The sequence below is a fragment of the Trichosurus vulpecula genome, chromosome 1, assembly GCF_011100635.1.
Source record: "Trichosurus vulpecula isolate mTriVul1 chromosome 1, mTriVul1.pri, whole genome shotgun sequence".
Lineage (NCBI taxonomy): Eukaryota > Metazoa > Chordata > Mammalia > Diprotodontia > Phalangeridae > Trichosurus > Trichosurus vulpecula.
The window spans coordinates 379,814,602-379,822,217 of NC_050573.1; positions in this window are offsets into that span (position 1 = coordinate 379,814,602).

The following is a 7,616-nucleotide window of genomic DNA, read 5'->3' on the forward strand; positions in this document are numbered from 1 at the left end:
GAAAGACTCATCATGGTGAAAAACACTGTCCACCTCCAGAGAAAGATGGTATCTAAATGCAAATCAAAATGTACTTTTAAAACTTTATTTTTCTCATTTTTCTTATTTTCCTCAAATGTAAAGTAGCCATAGTAACAGCATCTACTTCCTCTCAGGGTTGTTGTAAGGATCAATGAGATAATATTATCATGAGAATAACAATGGAGTACAAAGGTTCTCTATCAATTACCTTAGCCTTTTATAAACACTATTATATAAATGTGAAATATTAATAATAATAATATGTAGTAGTGGTGGTGATGGTGGTAGTGGTAATTGTGGTGATGAGAAACAGCATAAAAGGGTGGATGAATAGACATCCTTAGAGTCAGGAAGCACTGAGTTCAAGGCCTGCATCTGACATATTTGTTATATGACCCTAGGCAGGTCACTTAACCTCCAAATACTCCAGGCTTCTGTCTAGACCATAAGTTAAAGAGCAAGTGATGATTTGCATTAATAGAGTCAGTTACCTCACAGGTTCTCCCTGCATAAATAAAATCACATGACTAAAAAAATAAAATTATAGACCAGACAGAAACTTTCATTTATTTTTATTAGACATAGGTTTAAGAAGACTGTGTAAAGAATTTCTCTTTCACAAAGCCAGTAGTACTATCATATTGAATGAATGTTATGAGAATCTAGAAGGCTGAATATTTTGGTCTTTTCGTCAAATGATATATGACCATGGCAACAAAATTCCAAAATCTTCATAAATCAGACATGAATGTATATAGAAGCATTTTGTGAAAACTCTAACAAGCTCTTTTAGGTATTTCAATGATATGACAGATTAGTCAAATTTTATTTAATAGCAATTGACTTTCCTAAATAAAAAAAAAAACTGAAAGGTCCTCAATAAAGACAGAATTCCTTTCTCTGCATTTCAATACATTAAGGAAAAGGAAAGAAGTAACTTGCAGTATCATCGATGATCAGCATATGTGAGAACCAAAGACATTGGGATGAATGGAAACTAGCTTTTGGGAAAGAAGCCTCCACTCCTCTTGCTGTATACCCCACAGAGTTGATTGGAGTGTGAAACCGCCTTTGAAGTCAGCAGGAATTCTGTACTTCAATTAATTCTCAAAGGAGGCAGACTCAGGCAGGATTAGAGTTTTGGGGGCCTTGGGTGAAAATAACACCTGGCCAGGAGATAGAAGAGACCCTTCTTAAAGGCAATAAATACTACAGTAATAAATCTAGCTTAGTTTAGAACATTTAGAAAAAAAAGAGTCCCAAGAATTGATCCACGTAATCAAATAAAAGACATAAGGAATAATCATCGAAAACAAATTATATTGAGTAAAAAGTTGAGTAATTGCACAGTCTAAATATATCATGGTAAATTGAAGATAGCTTGGTACAGGGGAAAGAATGCTGAGTCTGGAATTAGAGGAACTAGTTGCAAATTGTACCTCTGAGGCTTTTTGCCTGTGTCATCTTAAGCAAGTCATTGTCTCTGGATCTCAGTTTCCTCAGCTGTAAAATGAGGGATTAAATTAGCCTCTGGTATTCATTTCAGTTCAACAGTTATTCTTCAAGGACCTATTATGCATAAAACAGCACCTGATGTTAGAAACCTGAATTCAGTTCAACAAATGTTTACAGGATTAAGCCTCTGTTTTAAATAAATCCCTGTGTTGGGTGCTGGCATCTGTCATCAAACTCAGCTCAGGTGCCTCTTCCTAGAGAGGTGTAACAGGACATAAAGACAAAAGACAAACGTGGCTGCCTTCAAAGTGCTTATATTCCACTGGAGGATACAACGTATTCATGGATAAGTAAATAAAAAGTAATTTGAGGGAGGAGAGAAATTGGATAACTGGGAGTTGAGATGGGGGTCAGGGGTAAGAGGAAACCAGGATAGGTCTAAGCTAGGCAGTGACGTCTGAGCTGGGCCCTGAAGGAAGTTAAAGATTCTCAGATGAGGAAGTAACCAGGAGGTCCATGCCAACCAAGCAGGACAACTTAGGCAAAAGCATGGGAGGCAGGATATGGAAAGGAATGAAGACCAGTTTGACTAGAACATGAAGTGTGTAGTAGGGAGTAATACGAAATCAGTCAGGTTGAGAATTCTATTTTATGTTAGAGGGAATAGGGAACCAAGGAAGTTTTTTGAGTACAGTGAAAGGCAAATGGCAGGAACCTAATAAATATTTTTTTTAAACTAAAGAAAAGAGTATTCTGGTCATGCCTGTGCTTTGGAAATATTCATTTTACAGCTATGTGGAGGATGGATTGGAAGCATGAGACCAATTAGGAGGTTCTTGCAATAATCCAAGGGATTATCCTTGGATTGTGATTATGTAGTTGCCAAATAGGGGATAGATTTGGGAGATTTTGTGGAAACAAAATCAATAAAATTTAATTACTAGCTATGTGACCTTGGGCAGATTACTTCCTCTCTCTAGGACTCAGTTTCCTCATCTCTAAATAAGAGAATTGGGCAATATGACCTCAGGTACCATTAAGTTCTAAATTTATGATCTTACAATCTATGAGGAAAGGGGGAATGAGGGAGAGAAAAAAGTTAAGTATGATAGTGGAGTTGACCTGATGTGTCCATGGCTAACACAGGAAGCAATAAATATAGGTCATTTTCTTTACAAGAAATGAAATGAAAGTAGTATAGCAGTTTGCTATACTTTGAAAAAAAGTATATTTGGCAAAAAGAACTTAGAATTCTCCCATAATTATCTAGTTGTTTTATTGTTACATATATTGTATACACATTCAAAGCATAATTTATTATCACTGTTTTAAATATTTAAGTAAATATTTTAAATCTTATTTCCTCATAATGAAAGCCCCACATACATGAAGGTATTCTGGAGGACTTCACAGACCTACAACCAGATGAAACCTTAGCTATTTCCAAGGTAAATCACCTCATTTTACACATAAGAAAACTGAGATCCAGAAAGATGAAATGACTTGCCCACTTTAATTTGGGTGGTAAGTAGCAAAGCTCTCTGACTTCAAATCCAGGACTCTCTCTTCTCTCCCACATTGTCTCTCTTCAGCTAGACTTTTTTGGGGTCATTATTAAAACCAAAGCATTTTTAGAATTCTTATTCTCATTTGATCCTTGCAACAACCCTGAGAGATAAGTACTATTATATCCAAATTTTACAGTTGAGGAAGCTGAGGTAAAGTGACTTGGCTAAGATCACACAGCTAGTAAGTGTCTGAGGTGGGATTTGAACAAGGGTCTTCCTGACTCCAAGCCTAGCAACACCAGTTGCCAAGGTAGATAGGAAGAGATGGGCAGAATTGCTGTTCTGGATTTAATTCTGACCAATAAGGAGGAAATGGTTGGAAAAGTTGGACAAATTCAATTGAGTTCACCAAACATTTTAGTACCTTCTGTAGAGTAAAGCCCCTGGTTGGATAAAGGGGAAGCTAAGACAAAACGAAATTATGTTTCTCCTCCAGGAGTTTACATTTTGCTGCAAGGATTAGACATACATATAGATAAATGAATACAACATAATGCAAAGTCATTTCTAGAAGTAGAGAGTGGGGAGAAGTAGGGAGGGGTCCTCCCTCTGGGAAAGGCCTCTAGCAGGATTTTGCACCTGGGTGATTCTTAATGCGCGCATGTGCGTGCTTGTGCGTGTGTGTGTGTGTGTGTGTGTGTGTGTGTGTGTGTGTGTGACTCCCTTTTAGCAATCTGGTGAGAATGATAGATTCTTCTCAGATTAGTGTTCTTAAATGATGCAGCTCAGTGGCATCCTGGATAGAGTGCTAGATTTGGAGTCAGTTATGAATTCACATCCAACCTGAGATACTTTCTATGTGACCCTGGGCAAATCACTTAAGTTTTCTCTGCCTCCATTTCCTCATCTGTAAAATGGGAATAATTGTACCTGTGGCAGGTGAAAGATGAAATCATTGAGGAAACAAAGGTTCAAGCTTCCAAGTATATCCGTTTATTAAGCCATGCATGCCAATTGCCCAAAAAATCAGGACCAGTAGCCTTCATCAGCTCTGACACTGGACCCCTGAATACAGGGGGAGACAGACTTTTATACATCAAAAATAATCCAAAAAGACCAATTAATTTAAAAGGGAACAATCAGAATACAACATTAAGTAATCTGATTTCTAATTGAAGGAAAGATTAGGGACATTCCAAGTTAGGAGGAAGAAAGCAAACAGGTATGATTCCCTGAAATCAGAAAAAGAGGTATCCCACTCACCCCCAAGTGTCTGTATACAATCAAAGGAACATGGAAACAATAACTGATTGATCAGCACAGGGCCATTTTCCAAATAGGACATATGGGTTGCTTGAGATGTATTATTGTGAGAAAACTCCTTGCCTCAATCTTCAAATCTGACTGGGTTTCTGGTCAGCATAATTAAGGGTCTTAGTTAAGGGTCTCTAAGCAGCAGGTTGAGGTTGTCCAGCTCCCTACCCATGCAGGCCTAGGTTCAAACAATGCAACAAAGTCCTCTCATAATTCTCACAATTTAATAAATTTTCTCACAGCACAGAAATTGGACTAGACCCATAACTGAATAGAAAGGGAACTGAGCCAGCTCCAGAATTGAGTGACAAGATGGAGTCAGTATGGTTCACTCAATGCCCACAACCACTTGCTGCTCCAATCCCCTTAATTCCCTCACATCTATCTCACAGGATTGTTGTGAGGATCAAATGTGACATCATCTGGAAAGTGCTTTGTAAACCTTAAAGTGCCACATAAACACTAGCTTTAGTAAGCATAAAATCAAATATATAAGATTGCAAAGGAAACCAACTATGTTAAAATATAGTTATCAAAAAATTTTTTTAGTTCACAGATCCACAGTTAAAAACCCCTGCTTTAAAGGAAGCATTCCAGATATGGAGAAAATACTTGTGCATAGAAGTCTTGGAACAGAATAGCATGCACAGGGAATAGCTAGTTCCTCAGTTTGAGTGGAATGGAGAATATCTAACAGTGAATAATTTGAAAGAAGATTGGAAAGGTAGATGGGAGCCAGGCTTCAAAGAGTTGTAAATGCCAGGCTGAGGAATTCATATGCTAATCTCCTAGAGACAATAAAAAAACCCTAAAGATTTTTTGGGGGGAGGGATGAAAAGACATAGTTGGATCTATATTTTAGGATTATCAATTTGTCAGCTGTTTGTTGGGTAAATTGGAAAGGGAGAGACAATGGGAACATTAGAAGAAAGGAGAGAAATGCCTGGTGTAGTTTGACACATATACTAGATTTTAAGAAAGGAATTCAAAGAGAAAGATAGTAGAATGCTGTCTTTGACCTGATGAGATATCTGTGAAGTAATCAAGCATAAAATTCTAAAAATTAAATTACAAAAGATCCCAAAGGAGACGAAAGAAGAGAAGTAACAAAAGAAAGTAATGTGACTAGAATTTTAAAAGATGTGGAAACAATGGCAAATAAGAGCAAATTCAAAGTAATGGCAAGATCCTCTAAGAATATTGTCAGGAAGGGTGTACCTTGGTAATCACTAAGACTTGAAGAAATTATGTGCATGTTTTGACTCAGATTTCTCTTCTGGGACTCTACCCCAATGGGGTTATTTACTGCTAGATTTTTTAAAACTCCATATGTACAAAAATGTTCATAGCAGTATATATAAATATTTAGTAACTAAAAGGTAAAAACAACATGTGTTTCCAATCATTGGATAGTGGCTGAACAAATTATAATGTAGAAATATAATGGAATATTAGTTCACCATAAGGAATGATAAATATGAAAAATTCAGAGAAACACAGGAAGAGAATGAAGAAAAGAGAGACAAAGGAAAATTATATACAATAATGGTGACAATACAAATGAAATCAACACAATAATTGGTTAATAAAAATTTAACATTCTTAATAGGGGAAATGTTCTCTGTAAAGGAGTTATGTGGGTGTTTGTTGGAAAGTGTCTGTTGTGTCAAAACAATGCATCAATTTTTTTTAATATTGGGAACTACAAAGAATGCTAATGTTAGTTTGGAGGGGGCAAGAATTACAGCCAATGTTTATGCAGTGCTTTAAAATATATGACTGTTAAACATGAAATATGGTAGTCTCCAAAGAAAGAGTAATGGAGGGGGGCATAGTGGATATAAACAGGTTGCAACTTTTAACCACTAAAGAACTTTGAAAAGTTCTGGAGTAAAGGATATCACTAGGGAAATGTCTGAGTCAAAAAGAGAAGGCTTGGTCTCAAGGTGTGAACAACGGATTAAAGGTGCAGAGCCCCAATGTTCCACTGATATCTTTCTGGTGTCAAATGTCAGGAGAAAATGGAGAATGCCTCTAGCATGTCTGTGTATAGTGAATTTATTGGGGGAAATGGAAAAGTCTCACAAGATGGTACAAATGTAAAGGTTGCAATCTATGGCATTGGAGGAAATATTTAAATCGATTAAATCGCATATTCATTTGAGTGATATCTGTAAAAGCAATCTAGATCTATTTGTATGGCCACCGTTGTGGTCTATACATAGCACCTTTCTCCCAGTTCAAGACCCTCTTTCTCAATACACAGTCACATCATACATAGCTTTAAAATGAAAGGAAGTAGATCAAGCATTTCTATATGATAACAGCCACTTCTAGTTATTTACTAAACCTCCTCCTAATTGCTCTCCTAGATCTTTGGGTGTGGCTAGGAGGATATTTTTTAACAGGATAATGAGCTACAAATAACAAAGCAGAAGATACATTGATACAAATCAGTCATCTCTCCCTTCACTGATACAATGGAAATTCACCACAATTACAGTCTCAGCAAATCAGGATCCTCTCTGCTTCTAGCTCCTGTCCCTAGCTTCAGTATCTGGTTCCCTTCCTCAATGTAAATCTGTGGACAGCTCACCATCCTTTGACTCTCTGGCCATAGTAGTAGTAGGGGAAGCACCCCCAGCCGTCATGACCCCTGCTGCTTCATCATGGCCAGTCTACCTCATAGAAGCCTGAGAAACTCATTCCACAATTAGTAAAATATAGAAAGGAAGCCAATCAGGGACTCCACATAATACAAATTGCATGCTACTTTATCCTAGGACTTCTTTCTTTTTGAGGGGATAACGAATTAAAAGAAGGAAAAATCTGTATGTCGAGTCAACAAGCATTTATTAAGGACCTAGTGTATGCCAGGCACTGTGCTAACCTCTGGGGATACAAATAAGAAAAGAAGGAAACAAGCATTTATTAAGTACTATTATGTACTAGGAGCCATACTAAGTACTTTACAAATATTTAATTCTCACAACAACCCTGGGGTGTGGGTTTTACAATTTTACATTTTACAATTGAGGAAACTAAGGCAGACCCTTTGCCCAGGGTCTCACAGCTAATATGTGCCTGAGGTTGGATTTGAATTCAGGTGTTCCTTACTCCAGGTCTGGAGTTCAGGCCATTGCTCACAATCTAATGGAGTGCAATAAACTTCCACCCCTCAATCTCAAGATGTTGTGAGGAGACTGCTTGGCAAACCTTAAAACTATATAAATGTGAGGTTTTACAGAGCAAAATAGTCCATAATACAGGCAATTAAAGTAGAAAATTCACGAACAGGAATTTTTCTTTATGATTTTA